The following is a 21,136-nucleotide window of genomic DNA, read 5'->3' as shown; positions in this document are numbered from 1 at the left end:
GTAAACTACCCCTTTGTACCTATATGCATGTAGGTACCTAGTGAGAAATATGTAAAGGATCTAAAATTCAAACATGATCTTAGCACTGTATAGTTAGCACTATAAATATCTCATTAAATAAGTAGTGGCCAGACTATAACAGGAAGATCCTGAGGTGAACAACAAGAAAGGATTCTAATTTACAACCATAGAAGCAGGATAAAAATAGCCTTTGGTGTGTTTATAAAAAGATAAAGGGTATAGGAATATGTTCTATGGGGATGTGGTGAAGTGTGGGGGAAGGTGGTGCCTTGGCAGGCCCATGGCAAGGTATCTCTTCCCCCTGAGAAACCAGCCACATGATGGTATTGCATAGAAGAGAGTTTATTTAGAGCATGGGGAAGGGAGTTAAAAGAGTAGTAGAGGCAGCGAGAAGGGCAGGGAGAAGGAGAGAGTAGAGAAATAGAGGCTGGCTATTACCACATGAATAGAGGGTGGGGAGGGAGTGGGGAGAGAGGGAGAGCAAGGGGACAAGAGGCATGGGAGATAAGAGTAAGAGAGAGTAGAGGGGGAAAGCATCTCTTTTTACAGGGCCAGGCCTACTTGGGCATTGCCAGGTAACCGTGGGGAGGAGCATAGCTGGCTGTTGCCAGGTAACTGTGGGGGTGGAGTCCAGACAGAATATCTGCAGCCTTTTCTAGAGCTCTTGAGTCTTTTGGGATAGTGGGGCTAAGATTGAGCAAGTCAGACAGGTTTGGATACCACAAGAAAACCTACAGAGACAACTAACTGCAGCCCATGGGTGCTCACAGAGATAGAACCACCAACCAAAGAGCATCCATGGGCTGGACCTCGGCCCCACCATAAATTTGTAGCAGATGTGCAGCTTGGTCTTCTTGCAGGTCTTCTAACAATTGGAGTAGGAGCTGTTTCTGACACTGTTGCCTGCCATTAGATCCCTTTCATTGGATCCTTAGGGAAGTGAACAGCCTAGTTGGGCCTCAGTAGGAGAGGATGCCCTTAATCCTTCTGCAACTTGAACTTCCAGGGCAGGGTATTAACCAATTGGGGATTTCACCTTCTCTAAGGAGAATGGGAGGAGGTAATGGAGCAAGGATTTGTAAGAGTGGGATTGGGAGGAGAGAAGGGAGAGGAGGGTGCTGAGATCAGAATGTAAAGTGAATAACTTAATTTTTTTAAAAAAGGGAGAAAAGATAGCCTTTTCAGCCAGCAAGATGGTACAGTATATAAAGATATGTGATTTCAAGCCTCAAGAACTAAGTTTGATCTCTGGAACTCACATTAAAGGAGAGAATAGAATCTAGCAAGCTATCTTTTGGACTCCATACCAATGCAGCAGCACATGTGTCTTCTGGCCTGCACAAAATAAGTTAATGGTTTTGTTTCTGTTTCTGTTTAACTTGGCTTTATAGTATTATATATGTGACTTGGATCTTGTAAATGGGAAGCTGATTTTAACTGAGTTCTAGGGCTTTTCATCGGATACAGTTCTCTAATTATAAGCATCCAGTGCTGCAGGGGCTGGATAACCTGATCACTACTAGGGATATAGAAATGTTTTCCTTTTATTCTGAGAACTGAGATGCAAATTTGGAGACCAATTTCCTTTCCCACAGTTCTGTTTTCTGCTACTTAGATCTTCACACATGGAGAAGGTAGAAGAATGGTGGTTGTCTCAGGGATCCTTCAGGAACAATAGGCAACCTGGAGCTTGGGCTCAATCAAATGTGAGATTACACAAGAACCTCTGGGTATTTTTCTGTGCTTTGCAAGCTGTTTGATCAGGTCCTAAGCATCCTAACTCGCCAGAAGTGTGAGGAGCCAGAGAGCTAGCATGCAATTAAAGCGCAATAAGAAAAACATACTGGGGACAGAACCTGGTCAAAGGGACCCATGAGGTGTTTCCTAAGAAAGAACATTGGAGTAAAACCTTGGAGTGGCTGTCAAGCAAAGGATGCAAAAAGAGAATGACAGAAAATTCTGAGAGAGAACTGGACTGCTTTATGCACCAGAAAACTCATTATTAGAGATGTGTTTTCTTAGAGTAGCCAAAGTCTACTTTGTGTGTGTGTGTGTGTGTGTGTGTGTGTGTGTGTGTGAGAGAGAGAGAGAGAGAGAGAGAGAGAGAGAGAGAGAGAGATACTCTCCTGTTATTTTTACAAGATGAACTATGAATTAGAATTAGTGGGAAGAAGCTGTGCCTCCAAAGACTGGTTAATTAAAAGTGTAGTAATGTGAGGTGGGTGGAATGTTACAGGTCCAGGGCTAATTACCTCACCTCAACCTGGCTTTAGCTGCTAAGTAGCTATTCATTACCCACTTGTGTCAGATCTAACATCCTGTGACTAATAGGTAAAAATCTTTGTAATTCTATTAATTTAGCAGACCACTAGTTTCCACCAACCCAGAAGCTAAAAGTATGTATTATCAGATAATATCGAACACTTAGTGAAAATCTCCCCTCCCAATCCTATAATAACCTCTCTGATGTACCACCAATGTTTTAAAATTTTACCTTGATTTATGACATTTCTTTTTCTGTAAACTATATTAATTCATGAAAATGCTAGAACATGAACTTTGGAGTGACCTGTGATCCCAGGCAAATGTCACTCAAAAAGGTTCCAAAATAAACTACCTCTTATTCCCCTTAACTGTATTTTTGCATCCACAGGTCAAAAGAGAAAAATATTGTCACTCTTGAAATTTTTTATTTCACTAACACACTAACAGTTTGCATTGCAAAGAGTAGATATTCAGCTGACCTTTCTAACTTGAATCATCCAAGACTTTAACTTTACTGTGTAGTGATAGCCTTCTTGATATGTATGTAGTTGGGAAGTTCCTGAGAAAGCATCCTGGTACATAGAAGACGGCACTACAAGGTCACTCTTATCAATGCCGGCAGAGTTTCTTCTCTACAGACATTAGCACAGAGAGAGTAGCTGTAAGGAATGATAACTAAAATTTGTTAAGAAAGAAATGTGTTCTACCTTTTAGAAGATGTTACAATAAGATTTAGAAATAAATGTTTTTTAATACTAACTATGCTCTCTATAAATTTCATCTTACATTTTTAAAGGGAACACCCATAGGATTCATTATATAAATGCAACTTGAGATGAATCACATTGAACTTTGGAATGGCAAAGAAGATATAATTTTCTGCAATGCCAAGTACTGAGGACTAGGGGGCAGTGGAATAAAGGAGTGGTTATATCCAAGGGCACATGCCCAAGGCAATTTGGCTTGCAGACCAGGGAGATGATTCTTCTTCTTCTTCTTCTTCTTCTTCTTCTTCTTCTTCTTCTTCTTCTTCTTCTTCTTCTTCTTCTTCTTCTTCTTCTTCTTTTTCTTTTTAACAATTTTTATTAGATATTTTCTTCATTTACATTTCAAATGCTAACACAAAAGACCCCTACACCCTCTCCCCCCATGCCCTGCTCCCCAACCCACCCATACCCACTTCCTAGCCCTGGCATTCCCCTGTACTGGGGCATATAATCTTTACAAGACCAAGGGCCTCTCCTCCCAATGATGGCCAACTAGGCCATCTGCTACATATTCAGCTAGAGACACGAGCTTTGGGGGTACTGGTTAGTTCATATTGCTGTTCCTCCTATAGAGTTACAGACCCTTTCAGTTCCTTGGGAACTTTCTCTAGCTCCTCCATTGGGGTCTCTGTGTTCTATCCAATAGATAACTGTAAGCATCCACTTCTGTATTTGCCAGACACTGGCATAGCCACACATTTTCAAATGTTTAAGAAACACTCAAGAACATAACCCTAATGATAACTATATGGAAAACTAAATCAGCCTTGATTTATAGGATATAAGTCTATCCTCTGATATGAAGAATGAAAACAGTTGCCCAGTACAGATCATGATGATAACTGGAAAAGAGTCCTTTACCTATTTCCTTTATAGTAGTAACATGTGAACTAGTATGAGTTGGCTTGGAGATATTTTATATCAGGTCAGTGGAAAAAATAAAACCAAATAATTTTAAATTTCCATGAAAAGTAACAAACAGTAATTTTTTTAGCTGTTTTATTTTGTTTTTACTATTATCTTTACTATTCACTATTGGGTCACACAATGAAAATGATGCTTTAATTGAGAATTAAATTAGACAACGATTCTCTTCATTCATGGAAGCTCTAATGAAGCTGCTATCTAGTAAACAGGAGATGGATAAAACAAGGGGTTTATCAGGGTACATTGATTTTAACACTCTTTAGTTTTTACTTGTACTTTAAACCTAGGTAGACAAGAAGATTGACCACTCTACTGAACCTCTGCTGTTCTGGTTTGACACTTTCTTGTTGCCAAGCCTGGCATTAAACTATGAACTCAAGTGGTCCTTGTCTGCCTCAGCCTCTTGAATTGCTGAATCAGCAGGAGAGGAATAAGGTGCCTTGTTAAAATTAACTAAATAAAATAAATAATTAAAAAAAACTTTGTGGTTACTTTTCAAATTGAATTTACTCGTGAGCAGTAGCAATGCTAACATTGAGGTGGGGCACTCGTGAGCAGTAGCTACACTAATACTGAAGTGGATCACTTACTCTCTATCTAGTTTTTATTCACAGAACTGGAGGTGATTTCTGACTCAGTGCACAGATTTATTGTTTAGACTGAGAGAAGGTGAAAAGTCTTAGTGCAATTGACAACTTTGGGAAGAATAAATTGCTTGCAAAAACAGATAAAGAAACCCTTACTGTATGACTGTCAACAACATAAAATATGATGCAAATAACAAAAATGAAAGAACATGGAATCTCAACTTTTTAAAATGAGCCTTCAATTATGTTAGCTCAGCACAAGTGATAACTAATTCCATTGGGTTAATTTTTTAGTAATTTCAGCCAAAAATGTGAAGGAAGTAAAATAAACCTGATATTGTAGAGCTGGGTATTAAGACATACTCAAGCTTAGAAGTTCAACAATTTACATTAGAAATTAAAAGTACTTTAGAAAATTATATACACGCTGCCAGTTGGATACAATCAGCATGTTTTAGTTCCTTCTTAATATAAAATTATACTTTTGTGGTTTATTGTAAGTGGATAATAAGACTGGAAACCAAACATGATCTTTGCATTTAAAAACAAAAACAATGAATGAATAAATTTTAGAAACTAGCCTCATTGAAGCTGAAAGTTTTTAGTATACATCAGTGTAAGTGACTCACAAACCATTAGTGGGTCATAAAATAAGAAAGCTCAATAAAATAATTATAAGCTCACATGTTTATTCTCTTCTAACACTTAAAAGATGGACCTTTGTACCATAACATGCCTAGATACAGAGGGTACAAACACACATACACACACACATATACAAACTCATATCATATTATATATTTTATTTATATATTTCTCTTAATTCTGTGAACTTAGCTATGACTTATAATTCTTGATGTCACAGTCTTCCTTTAATAAGCAGAAAAGAAATATCATTTAATCTCCTTTTAAATGTAAATAACTTAAGCCATGTTTTCTTAAAATAATAAGTATAATTTTATAGTCCTTGAAGTTTTTCTTAATTTACTATGAATATTGAATGAACTCAAACTATAAAGTCTTGTAGCTGGAAATCAACATTTGTGGTTAGATTTCTAACCTATTAAACAGGTATATATATATATTTTTTAATTCGGTATTTTCTTCATTTATATTTCCAATGCTATCCCAAAAGTCCCCCATACCCTCCCCCTCCCACTCCCCTACCCACCCACTCCCACTTCTTGGCCCTGGTGTTCCTCTGTACTAAGGTTTTATCATTATTCAGACCACTTTAACTAGATTAAGAACATAAATCTAATATCTTCATTCAATATTCAATCTTCTAATTTTCCAAATTGTCTATAAAATCTGAAATGGTAAAGTTATAAATTTTTTCAAGCAAAAGTAATGTATTTGAAATAGTTATGGTCATAAGAATATTTTTCTTTCATGGCAAAGTAAATGTTTTACACACAAAAAGTATCAAGTAAATGAGGTATTTTAATCATGAAAGAGGTAAATTTAGTCTTCAATTTAATGATGCATATAATACCATTATGCACAGGCAATATAAGCTCCATTACACATTAGCCTTAATCTAGGCTACAAGGGAAAGGGACTTCTTTTCTTACAGGCAATGTTTTTATACTAGTAAGTTTATGCCTTCACAAGTTTCCTTTCTTATTTACAGCTACTCTTTTTTGCTGGCACTTCCTTCTCACTACAAAATTTCTCCCCTTCTTCCAATTGCCACAAAAATGTGTTCTAGCGTCTACTCTTTATTTTTTCATTTTTTATTAGATATTTTCTTCATTTACATTTCAAATGCTATCCCAAAAGTCCCCTATAGCATCCCTCCCCCCCACCCTGCTTCCCTACCTACCCACTCCCAATTCATGACCCTGTCGTTCCCCTGTACAGGGACATATAAAGTTTGCAAGACCAAGGGGCCTCTCTTCCCAATGATGCCCGACTAGGCCATCTTCTGCTACATATGCTGCTATAGACACAAGCTCTGGGGTTACTGGTTAGCTCATTATTTTTTTCTACCTATAGGGTTGCTATTCTTTTCCTAGCCAATAATTATTTTTTTTCTCAAACTGAGTAATCTCCTATTCAAACTATTATACAATTTTTAGTTAGCATATTGCCTTAGGAAGGGTCACAATTTCTACTGAAACACTATGAGCAAAATCTCCACCCTTCTTTTCTTTTCTATTCCCATTCCCAGTGCCCTTTTTACTTTCAGACCATGTGTGTTTACTGACTTCCACACTCTCCTTTCTTAAAACCTCTATATATTTAAAATATCTATATACTTAAGTACTATACTTCCTAGTTTCATGGCCTCTATTCATGTCCATGCCCACATAAAAACATATCAATAAAAACCAGAAGTTAAGATATCATGGTTCCTCCTCATCTTCTAGGTTCCACTCCAATTTATCTGTACCTGACAGGTTAACTTTTTAAAAAGTCTCCCTAACATATTTCATTAAATATCCTTTATGTTCAGGCAGAAACAATGGGAGGACCAGCAGAACTGACAACAATTCCTTCATGATAAAGAACAAACCACAACGTCTCCTAAATGGACTTCACTTTCATTTCACTGTTTTCTTAATTCCAAATTAGAAAAAAAAATGAGGATGCTTACTATTTTTTCTGCAAAATATTCATATATTTGTCTCAAGAATTAGAATTTTCCTTTTGTCTAAAACAATATACCCAGAGATTCTTAAGCATAACACATAGTGAGACATATTAATAATTTTGACCAAGTTTATACATGAATGTGTTGGGGAGGGGGGAGATCTGACATCATCAAATAATCCTAAATAATTTTCAGGATATAATTACACTGACTGTCTTCAAATTATGATCTACTTAATTGATTTCACTTATAACATTTTAAATGTTGTTGTTGACATTTTTGAAGCCCTTGCTCTTTCGGACTATTCTGATTATAGGTCTCATTTAATTTGTTCAATTATTTTAAAAAACTAACAAAAAAAATTAAACCCTATATTGAGAGTCAGACATTTTTTTTCATAAAGGGACCAGGAAAAGAGGAAACAGCACGCTTCCGTTTTGGGGTTTCCAAAGTAGTTCCTATTGTGCAACTGTTGACTCTCATTTGAAAGAAGCCCTCCATGAGAGAAGCTCACAGGAGTTCAGGAAGGAAGTGAATTGTTACAGGACTAAGGAAGTACATAAAACTCACAAAACTCAGGAACTTACTGAAAGGTACAGGATTCATAAGGACTTTACTCAGAGTTATATAAGTAGTAGCAGTTATTTAAGAGAGGAAACTTCCTTTCTTTTTTTTTTTCCTTTTTTTTAATTAGATGTTTTCTTCATTTATATTTCAAATGTTATTCCCTTTCCTAGTTTCCTCCCAAAAAGTTCCCTATACACTCTCCTGCCCGGCTCCCTAACCCACCCACTCCAGGTTCCTGTCCCTGGCGTTTCCCTGTATTGAGGCATATAATCTTCAAAAAACCAAGGGCCACTCCTCCACTGATGGCTGACTAGGCCAACCTCTGCTACATAGGCAACTAGAGACATGAGCTATGGAGGTGGTACTGGTTAGTTGATAACATTGTTCCTTGTATAGGGTTGCAGACCCCTTTACTTCGATGGGTACTTTCTCTAGCTTCTTCACTGGGGACGCTGTGTTCTATCCAAGAGATAACTGTGAGCACCAACTTCTGTATTTGCCAGGCACTAGCATAGCCTAACAGGAGACAGCTATATCAGGGTCCTGTCAGCAAAATCTTGCTGGCATATGCAATAGTGTCTGGGTTCAGTGGTTGTTTATGGGATGGATCCCCAGGTAGGGCCATCTCTGGATGGTGCTTCCTTCCTTCTCAGCTCCGAACTTTGTATCTGTAACTCCTTCCATGTGTATTTTATTTACGATTCTAAGAAGGAACAAATTATCTATACTTTGGTCTTCCTTCTTCTTGAGTTTCATGTGTTTTGCAAATTGTATCTTGGGTATTGTAAGTTTCTGGGGTACTATCCACTTATCAGTGAGTGCATATCATGTATTCATTCATTCATTTTCCTAAGAATTTCATAAGTTCATTGTTTTTAATTGCTGAGTAGTACTCCGTTATGTAAATGTACCACAATTTCTATATGCATTCCTATGTTGAGGGACATCTGGGTTCTTTCCAGATTCTGGCTATTATAAATAAGGCTGCTATGAACATAGTGGAGCATGTGTCCTTGTTACAATTTGGAACTTCTTCTGAGTATATGCCCAGGAAAGGCACTGCTGGATCTTCCAGTAGTACTATGTCCAATTTTCTGAGGAACTGCGCAACTGATTTCCAGCGAGGTTGTACCAGCTTGCAGTCCCACCAGCAATGGAGGAGTGTTCCTCTTTCTCCACATCCTTAGCAGCATCTGCAGTCACCTAAATATTTTACCTTAGGCATTCTGACTGGTATGAGGTCGAATCTCAGGGTTGTTTAGATTTACATGTCCCTGATGATTAAGGATGTTGAATATTTTTTCAGGTGCTTCTCAGCCATTCGGTATTCCTCAGTTGAGAAATTTTTGTTTAGCTCTGTATCTCATATTTTAATTGGGTATCTGACTTGCTGGAGTCCAGCTTCTTGAGCTCGTTGTGCATATTGGGTATTAGACCCCTATCAGAATTAGGATTGGTAAAGATTCTTTCCCAATCTGTTGGTGGCCTTTTTATCTTATTGACAGTATCTTTTGCCTTACAGAAGCTTTGCAATTATATGAGATCCCATTTGTCAATTCTTGAACTTACAGCACAGCCATTGTTTTTCTGTTCAGGAATTTTTTCCCTGTGCTGATATCTTCGAGGCTTTTTCCCACTTTCTCTTCTATATGTTTCAGTGCCTCTGGTTTTGTGTGGAGTTCCTTGATCCACTTAGACTTGAGCTTTGTACAAGGAGATAAGAATGGATTAATTTGAATTCTTCTACATGATAACTGTCAGTTGAGCCAGCACCATTTGTTGAAAATGCTGCCTTTTTTCCACTGGATGGTTTTAGCTCCCTTTTCAAAGATCAAGTGACCATAGGTGTGTGTGTTCATTTCTGGGTCTTCAATTCTATTCCATTGATCTACCTGTCTGTCGCTATACCAGTACCATACAGTTTTAATCACAATTGCTTGAGGTCAGGCATGGTGATTATCCCAGGGGTTCTTTTAATGTTGAGAATAGTTTTTGCTATCTTAGGATTTTTGTTATTCCAGATGAATTTGCAAATTGCCCTTTTATAACTCAGTGAAAAATTGAGTTGGAATTTTGATGGGGATTGCATTGAATCTGTAGATTCATTTTGGCAAGGTAGCCATTTTTACCATACCAATCCTGCCAATCCATGGGCATGGGAGTTCTTTCCATCTTCTAAGATCTTGTTCAATTTTTTTTTTCTTCAGAGACTTGAAGTTCTTATCATACAGATATTTAACTTCCTTATTTAGAGTTATCTGTGAATATTGTGAAGACTTTTGTTTCCCTAATTTCTTTCTCAGCCTCTTTGTCCTTTTTGTCTAGAGAAAGATCACTAACTTTTTTGAGTTAATTTTATATTCTGCTACTGTGTTGAAGCCATTTATCAGGTTAGGAGTTCTCTGGTGGAATTTTTAGGGTCACATATATCCTATTATATCATCTGAAAAGAGTGCTATTTTGACTTTTTCCTTTCCCATTTATATCCCCTTGATCTCTCTCTCTCTCTCTCTCTCTCTCTCTCTCTCTCTCTCTCTCTCTCTCTCTCTCTCTATCTATCTCTCTCTCTCTAATTGCTCTGTAGGACTACAAGTACTATACTGAACAGGTAGGGAGAAAGTGGACAGCCTTCTCTAGTCCCAGATTTTAGTGGGATTGCTTCAAGTTTCTCTCCATTTAGTTTCATGTTGGCTAATGGTTTGCAGTATATTGTTGCTTTTATTATGTTTATATGTGGGCCTTCAATTCCTGATCTTTCCAAGACTTTTATCATGAATTGTTGTTGGATTTTATCAAACGATTTCTCATCATCTAACAAGATGATCATGTGTTTTTTGTTTTTGACTTTGTTTATATAGTGGATTATAGTGATGGATTTCCATATATTAAACCATCCCTGCATCCCTGAGATGAAGCCTACTTGATCATGATGGATGATCGTTTTGATGTGTTCTTGGATTCAGTACTCAAGAACTTTATTGTGTACTTTTGAGTAGATATTCTTAAGGGAATTTGGTATGAAGTTCTCTTTCTTTGGTGGATCTTTGTGTGGTTTAAGTGTCAGAGTAATTGTGGCTTAGTGTTTCAATTTTGTGGAATAGTTTGAGAATAGGAATTAGGCCTTCTTTGAAGGTCTAATAGAACTCTGCACCAAACCAATTTGGTTCTGGGCTGCTTTTGGTTGGGAGATTATTAATGACTGCTTCTATTTCTTTAGGGAACATGGGACTGTTTAGATCATTAATCTGATTCTGATTTAACTTTGGTACCAGGTGTCTGTCTAGAAAATTGTCAATTTCATCCAGGATTTCCAGTTTTGTTGAGTACAGGCTTTTGTAGTAGGATCTGATGATATTTTGTATTTCCTTAGTTTCTTTTCTTATGCCTCCCTTTTCATTTCTGATATTGTTAATTAGGATACTGGCCCTGTGCCCACTAGTTAGTCTGGCTAAGGGTTTGCATATCTTGTTGATTTTCTGAAAAAACAAACAAACAAAAACAGCTCTTGGTTAGGTTTATTCTTTGTACAGTTATTTTTGTTTCCACTTGGTTGATTTCAGCCCATTGTTTAGTTATTTTCTGCCGTCTACTCTTCTTGGGCAAATTTGCTTCTTTTTGTTCTAGAGCTTTTAAGTGTGCTATCAAGATACAAGTGTATTCTCGCTCTAGTTTCCTTTTGGTGACACTCAGAGCTATTAGTTTTCCTCTTAGGACTGCTTTCATTGTATCCCATAAGTTTGGTTATGTTGTGGCTTCCTTTTCTTTAAACTCTAAAAATTCTTAAATTTCTTTCTTTATTTCTTCCTTGACCAAGTTATCATTGAGTAGTGTGCTGCTCAGCTTTCATGTGAATGTTGGCTTTCTATTATTTATGTTGTTATTGAAGATCACCCTTCGTTTTTGGTAATCTGATAGGATGCATGGGATAATTTCAATAATTTTATGTCTGTTGAGGCCTGATTTGTGACCAATTATATGGTCAGTTTTAGAAAAGTTACCATAAGGTGCTGAAAAGAAGGTATATACTTTTGTGTTAGCATGAAATATTCTGTAGTTATCTGTTAAATCTATTCATTTCACATCTTCTGTTAGTTTCATTGTGCCTCTGTTTAGTTTCCAGGATCTTTTATTTCGTGAGAGTCTGGTGTTGAAGTCTCCCACAATTATTTTGTGATGTGTGCTTTGAGCTTTACTATAGTTTCTTTAATGAACATGGATGCCTTTGCATTTGGAGCATAGACATTCAGAATTGATAGTTCATCTTGGAAGATTTTAGCTTTGATGAGTATGAAGTGTCCTCCTTGTCTTTTTTGAAAACCTTGTGTTGGAAGTTGAATTTATTTCATATTAGAATGACTACTCCAGCATTTCTTCAGATCATTTGCTTGGAAGATTGTTTTCTAGCCTTTTACCCTGAGGTAGTATCTGTCTTTGTCCCTGAGGTGGGTTTCCTGTATGCACCAAAATGTTGGGTCCTGGGGGCAGGTGAGTGAGTCATCTTGGGTCCCTGGTCCCTCAGAGACTAGTCTGTGCAGGTCAGCTTGCGGACTGCAAAAGGTGAGCTAGCAGACTACAGAAGTAACACAGCTTCTGGGACAGAAGCCGTTTCCAGCTACAGTCATCTGGGCACCTTCCCTGCCAGAGGAGATGTGCCCACCCAGGAGGGCTCTCACTGACTGAACAGGTGAGAGAGCCATCTTGGGTCCCAGGTCCCTCAAAGACCAGTCTGTGCATGTGAGAATGTGGACTGCAGAAGCTACACAGCTTCTGAGACACGCAAAAATGGTACAGGTTCTGGGACAGACCCAGTTTTGGGATCTAGACATTCAGGCACCTTCCCCACCAGGGGAGAGTTGCCTGCCCAGGAGGGCTCTGACCACAAGAGCAGGTAAGAGAGCCATCTTGTGTCCTGCATCCCTCAGAGACAGTCTGTGCAGGTGAGCGTGCAGACTGCAGAGGCAACACATCTTCTGGGACAGACCCTGTTTAAGGACGTCATCTTCAGCCAGGAGGCAGGTACGAACGCCAGACCTCTATGCACCTTCACCAGAAGAGGAGAGTTTGCCTGCAGAGAGTACTCTGACCACTGAGCCTCAGGAGAAAGCTGGACTCCCAAGACTGATGACAGAGGCTAACAGAATAACAGGAGGAACAAGCTCCAAACAGAGACAACTATAACAACTAACTGTAGAGATTACCAGATAGCAAAAGGCAAACGTAAGAATCAGAAAGGGCAATCTGTAAATTCATCTGAAATAACAAAACCCTAGGATAGCAAAAACTCTTCTCAAGGATAAAAGAACCTCTTGTAGGTTCTGTAGGATAAGAACTTCAAGTCTATGCAGAAAGAAATCAAAGAAGATCTCAGAAGATGCAAAGACCTTACATGCTTATGGATTGGCAGGATCAATATAATAAAAATGGCTATCTTGCCGAAAGCAATCTACAGATTCAATGCAATCCCCACCAAAATTCCAACTCAATTCTTCAAGTAATTAGAAAGGGCAATCTGCAGATTCATAACAAAAGACCTAGGATAGTAAAAACTCTTCTCCGTGATAAAAGAACCTCTGGTGGAATCACCATGCCTGACCTAAAGCTGTACTACAGAGCAATTGTGATAAAAACGGCATGGTAATGATATAGCTACAGACAGGTAGACCCATTGAATAGAATTGAAGACCCAGAAATGAACCCACACACCTATGGTCACTTGATCTTGGACAGGGTGCCAAAACCATCCAGTGGAAAAAAGACAGCATTTTCAACAAATGGTGTTGTAACAACTGGCAGTTATCATGTAGAAGAGTGCAAATTGATCCATTCCTATCTCCTTGCACTAAGGTCAAATCTATGTGGATTAAGGAACTCCACATAAAACCAGAGACAATGAAACTTATAGAGGAGAAAGTAGGGAAAACCCTTGAAGATACGCGTACAGGGAAAAATTCCTGAACAGAAGAAGGCTTGTGCTGTAAGATCAAGTATCAACAAGTGGGACCTCATAAAATTGCAAAGTTTCTGCAAGGCAAAAGACACCTTCAATAAGACAAAAAGGCCACCAACAGATTGGGAAAGGATCTTTACCTATCCTAAATCAGATAAGGGACTAATATCCAAAATATATAAAGAACTCAAGAAGGCAGACTCCAGAAAATCAAATAACCCTATTAAAAAATGGGGCTCAGAGCTAAACAAAGAATTCTCACCAGAGGAATACTGACTGGCTGAGAAGCACCTGTACAAAAGTTCAACATCCTTAATCATTAGGGAAATGCAAATCAAAACAACCCTGAGATTCCATCTCACACCAGTCAGAATGGTTAAGATCAAAAATTCAGGTGACAGCAGATGCTGGAGAGGATGTGGAGAAAGAGGAACACTCCTCCATTGTTGGTGGGATTGCAAGCTTGTACAACCACTCTGGAAATCAGTCTGGTGGTTCCTCAGAAAATTGGACATAGTACTACCGGAGGATCTCACAATACCTCTCCTGCGCATATATCTAGAAGATGTTCCAACCAGTAAGAAGGACACATGCTCCACCGTGTTCATAGCAGCCTTATTCATAATAGCCAGAAGCTGGAAAGAACCCAGATGCCCCTCAACAGAGGAATGGATACAGAAAATGTGGTATATTTACACAATGGAGTACTACTCAGCTATTAAAAAATAATGAATTTATGAAATTCCTAGGCAAATGGATGGACCTGGAGGGCATCATGCTGAGTGAGGTAACCCAATCACAAAAGAACTCACACAATACATACTCACTGATAAGTGGGTATTAGCCCAGAAACTTAGAATACCCAAGATACTAGATACAATTTGCTAAACACATGAAACTCAAGAAGAATGAAGACCAAAGTGTGGGCACTTTGCCCCTTCTTAGAATTGGGAACAAAACACCCACTGAAGGACTTACAGAGACACAGTTTGGAGCTGAGATGAAAGGATGGGCCATCTAGAGACTGCCGTATCCAGGGATCCATACCATAATCAGCCTCCAAACACTGACATCATTGCGTACACTAGCAAGATTTTGCTGAAAGGACCCAGACATAGCTGTCTCTTGTTAGACTATGCCAGGGTCTAGCAAAAACAGAAGTGGATGCTCACAGTCAGCTATTGGATGGATCACAGGGCCCCAAATGGAGGAGCTAGAGAAAGTACCTAAGGAGCTAAAGAGATCTGCAACCCTATAGGTGGAACAACAAGATGAACTACACAGTACCCCCAGAGCTCGTGTCTCTAGCTGCATATGTATCAGAAGATGGCCTAGTCAGCCATCAGTGGAAAGAGAGGTCCATTGGTAGTGCAAACTTTATCTGCCTCAGTACAGGGGAACGCCAGGGCCAAGAAGTGGGTGTGGGTGGGTGGGGGAGTGGGAAGGGGAGTGGGTGGGGGACTTTTGGGATAGAATTGGAAATTTAAATGAAATAAATACCTAATAAAAAACTTAATAAAAACAAAACAAAACAAAAAGAAAATTTAAAGTTAAATTTAAATTTAAATACAGGAAAACATTGCTAAAGAGGTAGAAGTAGCCTTTAAAGATGGAACACAAAAATCCCTTTTAAAACTGCAGGAAAGCACAACCAAACAGGCAATGGAATTGAACAAAATTGACTTCCAACCCAAAGTTATCAAAAAAGACAAGGAGGGGCACTTCATACTCATCAAAGGTAAAAATATACCAAGATGAACTCTCAATTCTGAATATCTATGCTCCAAATACAAGGTCAGTCACATTCATTAAAGAAACATTAGTAAAGCTCGAAGCACACTTTGCACATCAAACAATAATAGTGGCAGACTTCAACACCCCACTCTCATCTCTGGACAGATTCTGGAAACAGAAACTAAACAGAAACACATTGAAATTAACAGAACTTATGAAAGAAATGGATTTAACAGATATCTACATAATATGCTAAAACAAAAGGACATACCTTCTTCTTAGCACCTAATGGTACCTCCTCCAAAACTGACCATATAATTGGTCAAAAAACAGGCCAGCACACATACAGAAATATTGAAATTATCCCATGCATCCTATCTGATCACTACGGACTAAGGCTGTTCTTCAATAACAACATAAATAATAGCAAGCCAACATTCACATCAAAACTGAACAACACTCAATGATTCTTTGGTCAAGTATGAAATAAAGAAAGAAATTAAAGACTTTTTAGAGTTTAATGAAAATGAAGCTACAACATACCCAAACTTATGAAGGCATTCCTAAGAAAAACTCTTAGCCCTGAGTGCCTCCAAAAAGAAACTAGAGAGAGCATACACTAACTGTCTGACAGCACACCTAGACGCTCTAAAATGAAAGGAAGCAAATTAACCCAAGAGGAGTAGCCAGAAGGAAATATTCAAACTTGGGGCTGAAATCAACCAATCAAAAACAAAAAGAACTATTCAAAGATCTCAGAAGATGGAAGGATCTTCCATGCTCATGGATTGGCAGGATTGGTATGGTAAAAATGACTGTCTCGCCGAAAGCAATCTACAGATTCAATGCAATTTCCATCAAAATTCCAACTCAATTTTTCATTCAGTTAGAAAAGGGCAATTTGCAAATTCATCTGGAATAACAAAAAATCTAGGATAGCAAAAACTATTCTCAACAATAAAAGAACCTCTGGGGGACTCACCATGCCTGACATTGAGCTGTACTACAGAGCAATTGTGATAAAAATTGCATGGTACTGGTACAATGACAGACAGGTAGACCAGTTGAATAGAACTGAAGACCCAGAAATGAGCACACACTCCTATGGTCACTTGATCTTTGACAAGGGTGCTAAAACCATCCAGTGGAAAAAGACTGCATTTTCAACAGATGTTTCTGGCACAACTGGTGGCTATCCTGTAGAAGAATGTGAATTGATCCATTCTTATCTCCTTGTTTAAAGCACAAGTCTAAGTGGATGAAAGAACTCCACATAAAACCAGAGACACTATATTTAATAGAGGAGAAAGTGGGGAAAAGCCTCGAAGACATGGGCAGAGCAGGAAAAATTCCTAAACAGAACAGCAATGGCTTGTGCTGTAAGATCAAATATTGACAAATGGGACCTCATAAAATTGCAAGGTTTCTGTAAGGCAAAAGACACTGCCAATAAGATAAAAAGGCCACCAACAGATTGAGAAAACATTTTACCAATCCTAAAACTGATAGGGGACTAATATCCAATATATACAAAGAGCTCAAGAAGCTGGACTTCAAAAATTCAAATAACCCCATTAAAAAATGGAGTACAGAGGTAAACAAGAATTCTCAAATGAGGAATACCGAATGGCTGAGAAGCACCTGAAAAAAATGTTCAACGTTCTTAATCATCGGGGAAATCCAAATCAAAACAACCTTCAGATTCTATCTCATACTAGTCATAATGGCTAAGATCAAATTTTGAGGTGATAGAAGATGCTGGCAAGGATGTGAAGAAAGAGGAACACTCCTCCATTGTTGGTGGGATTGCAAGCTTGTACAACCACTCTTGAAGTCGGTCTGGCAGTTCCTCAGAAAATTGGACATAGTACTACAGGAAGATCTAGCAATATCTCTCCTGAGCATATACCCAGAATATATTCCAACTGGTAATAAGAACACATGCTGCACTATGCTCATAGCAGCCTTATTTATAATATCCAGAATTTGGAAAGAACCCCGATGTCCCTCAACAGAGGAATGGATACAGAAAATGTGGTACATTTATACAATGGAGTACTATTAATCTATTAAAAACAATGAATTTATGAAATTCTTTGGCAAATGGATATATCTGGAGGATATCTTCCTTAGTGAGGTAATCCAATTACAAAAGAAGTCATTAGCTATGCACTCACTGATAAGTGAATATTAGCCCAGAAACTTAGATTACCCAAGATACAATTTGCAAAACACAAGAAAATCAACAAGAGGGAAGATCAACGTGTGACGTATTCATTCCTCCTTATAATAGGGAACAAAATAACTATGAAAGGAATTACAGAAACAAAGATTGGAGGCAAGACAAAAAGGATAGACTATCCAGAGACTACCTCACCTGGAGACCCATCCCATAATCAGCCACCAAACTCAGACACTATTTCATATGCCAGCAAGATTTTCCTGAAGGGACCCTGATATAGCTATCATGTATGAGGGTATGCCAGTGCCTGGCAAATACAGAAGTGGATGCTCGCAGTCATCTATAGGATGGAACACGAGGCCCCCAATGGAGAAGCTAGAGAAAGCACCCAAGGAGCTGAAGGGATCTGCAACCCAATAGGTGGAACAACAATATAAACTTACCAGTAACCCTCGAGCTTGTGTCTCTAGCTTCATATGTAGCTGAAGATGGCCTAGCAGGCCTCATTGGGAAGAGAGCCCATTTGGTATTGCAAACTTTATATTCCCCAATACAGGGGAATGCCAGGGCCAAGAATTGGGAGTGGGTATGTAGGGGAAAAGGGTGTGTGGGGGTTGTGGTATAGGGAACTTTCAGGATAGCATTTTAAATGTAAATAAAGAAAATATATAATTAAAAACATGTATCAAATAAAAAAAATGTTGTGTCCTGTTTATGTAGCCAGTCTGTTATTCTATGTCTTTTTATTGGGATATTGAGTCCATTGATATTAAGAGAAGTAAGGAAAAGTAATTGTTGTTTCCCATTATTTTGTTGTCACAGTTGTGATTTGGTTTTGCAGCTATCTTCTTTAAGTTTTCTTGAAGGATTACTTTCTTGCTTTTTGTAGGGCATAATTTCCCTCGTGATGGAGTTTTCTGCTTATTAGTCTTTGAAGGGCAGTATTTGTGGAAAGATGTGTGAATTTGGTTTTGTCATGGAATCCCTTGCTTTCTCCTTCTATGGTAATTGATAGTTTTGCTGGGTATAGTAGCCTGAGCTGGCATTTGTGTTCTCTTAGAGTCTGTATAACCTCTGTCCAGGATCTGCTGGCTTTCATAGTTTCTGAGGGGAAGTCTGGTGTATTTCTAACAGGTCTGCCTTTATATGTTACTTGACCATTTTTCCTTACTGCTTTTAATATTCTATCTTTATTTAGTGCATTTGTTGTTTTGATTATTATTTTTGGGAGGAATTTCTTTTCTGGTTCAGTCATTTTGGAATTCTGTAGGCTTCTTGTGTGTTCATGGACATCTGTTTCTTTAGGTTAGAAATTTTTTTTTCTATAATTTTGTTGAAGATATTTCCTGGCCATTTAAATTGAAAATCTTCATTCTCATCTATACATATTTTATTTATTATGGCACAACTAAGTAAAATGAACATTAAGACCCCTCCCCCAAGATTCTATCACAGGTGACATCATTTGCAGCTCTCAAACACACTTAGGTCCCAGGACTTTCATACCCTATGAGGAAGCCTTGTTCATGACAGATGGATACTGGCCATCTGGGAACTTTCAGGAGAGCATTTGAAATGTAAATAAAGAAAACATCTAATTAAAAAAAAGAATCAAATAAAAAAAGTGTTGGGTCCTGTTTATGTAGCCAGTCTGTTATTCTATGTTTTTTTATTGGGTTATTGAGTCCATTGATATTAAGAGAAGTAAGGAAATAAAAAGTAAGAAGTAAGTAATGGTCAAGTAACATATAAAGGCAGACCTAGTAGAATTACACCAGACTTCTCATCAGAAACTATGAAAGCCAGCAGATCATGGACAGAGGTTATACAGACCCTAAGAGAACACAAATGCCAGCTCAGGCTACTATACCCAGCAAAACTATCAAAATATTTACTGGACATTTAAGTTGAAAATCTTCATTCTCATCTATACCTATTATCCTTAGGTTTGGTCTTTTCATTTGTGTCCTGGATTTCCTGGATGTTTTGAGTTAGGATCTTTTCGCAATTTGTAATTTCTTTGATTGTTTTTTCCATGTTTTCTATAGAATCTTCTGCACCTGAGATTCTTTCTTCCATCTCTAATATTCTGTTGTTGATGCTCATATCTTTGGTTCCTGATTTCTTTCCTAGAATTTCTATCTCCAGAGTTGTTTTCCATTGGGTTTTATTTATTGTTTCTACTTCCATTTTTAGAGATTGGATGGTTTTGTTCAGTTCCATCACATGTTTGGTTGTGTCTTCCTGTAATTCTTTGAGGGATTTTTGTGCTTCCTCTTTAATATCTTCTACCTGTTTAGCAGTGTTTTCCTGTATTACTTAAAGTTAGTTATTATTGCCCTTCCTAAATTCCTCTACCAGCATCATGAGATATGATTTTAAATCTGAATCTTGCTTTTCGGATGTTGGGGTGTCCAGGACTCACTGTGATTGGAGTACTGGGTTCTGATGCTGTTGAGTTGTCTTGGTTCCTGTTAGTAAGAGTCTTACATTTGCCTTTTGCCATCTGGTAAGCTCTGATGATATATGTTCTAGGTGTTGCTGGCTAGAGTTTGTTCCTCCTGTGATTCTGTTAGCCTCTGTCAGCAATCCTGGGAGTCCAACTGTTTCTTCAGTCCCAGTAGTCAGAGCACTCTCTGCAGACAAGTTCTCCTTTTTCAGGGAAGGTGAACAGAGGTGTGGCGCTCAGCTTTGCCTCCTGGCTGAAGATGAAGCTCCGAAGAGACCCTGTCCTAGCAGCTCTGTTGGTTTTGAGGCCTGTGAGCTCTCCTGCATGGACTGGTCTCTGAGTGACCCCAGATACAAGATACTGCTCTCACCTCAAGAGGCAACTTTCTAGTAGTCAAGTTGCTTTCAAGGTGTGAAGAGAATTCCAAATAGGCAAGTTTCATGAACAGTCATCCATTGTAGCAAAGTGGGCTTTTCTTTCATGTAGCTCCTTACCCATACTCCTGTAACTAACCTCAATATGTTCACTGGCTTACAAAGTTAGACTTCGGTAGAATAATAGAAAATTTACCATGTTTCCAATATTTGTATTTTTTTGCAAATTGTTAATATGTCTCAGTATTTAATATTCACTTTTGTCTAGATGGTTCTAATCCTCTCTCAAATGAGCAATGAGTAGCTCCTAGATCCTCTTCTATTGCCACAATAAAGACCACAATATATGACTATGAAAAAGAGAATTCTCAATGCTGAATGATTTTGTGTGTGTGTTTGTGTGTGTGTGTGTGTGTGTGTGTGTGTGTGTGTGTGTGTGTGTATCTGTGTCTGTGTCTGTGTCTGTATCTGTGTCTGTGTGTCTCTGTGTTTGTACCCTTGGTTCATGTGTGTGAAATCCAGAGAAGGATGTCAGATGTTTTCTATTTTTCTTGAACCTTGTGTTCTGAGATGAAATTTCTTGCTGGATTTATTCTTGCCACTTTGCCTTGGCTGATTGGTTGTCAGAGTCCTAGGATCTACCTGTCTTTACCCATCAAACCAATGCTGGGATTATAGGAACAAGAAGCCATGCTTGGTTCTATGTGAGTGCTAGGGATT

At 38.3% G+C, this 21,136-nt stretch overlaps 1 protein-coding gene across 1 annotated transcript in view; it reads right to left on the bottom strand.

Annotated features, from left to right (window-relative positions):
* Window positions 1-21,136, bottom strand: part of Hnf4g (hepatocyte nuclear factor 4, gamma) — a 151,771-nt gene that overhangs the window by 73,582 nt on the left and 57,053 nt on the right. The window lies entirely within an intron of this gene.

This window comes from Mus musculus, chromosome 3 (genome assembly GCF_000001635.26).
Source record: "Mus musculus strain C57BL/6J chromosome 3, GRCm38.p6 C57BL/6J".
NCBI lineage: Eukaryota > Metazoa > Chordata > Mammalia > Rodentia > Muridae > Mus > Mus musculus.
The sequence above is the reverse complement of the archived record's forward strand: the minus strand, read 5'-3'. Positions and strand labels throughout refer to the sequence as shown.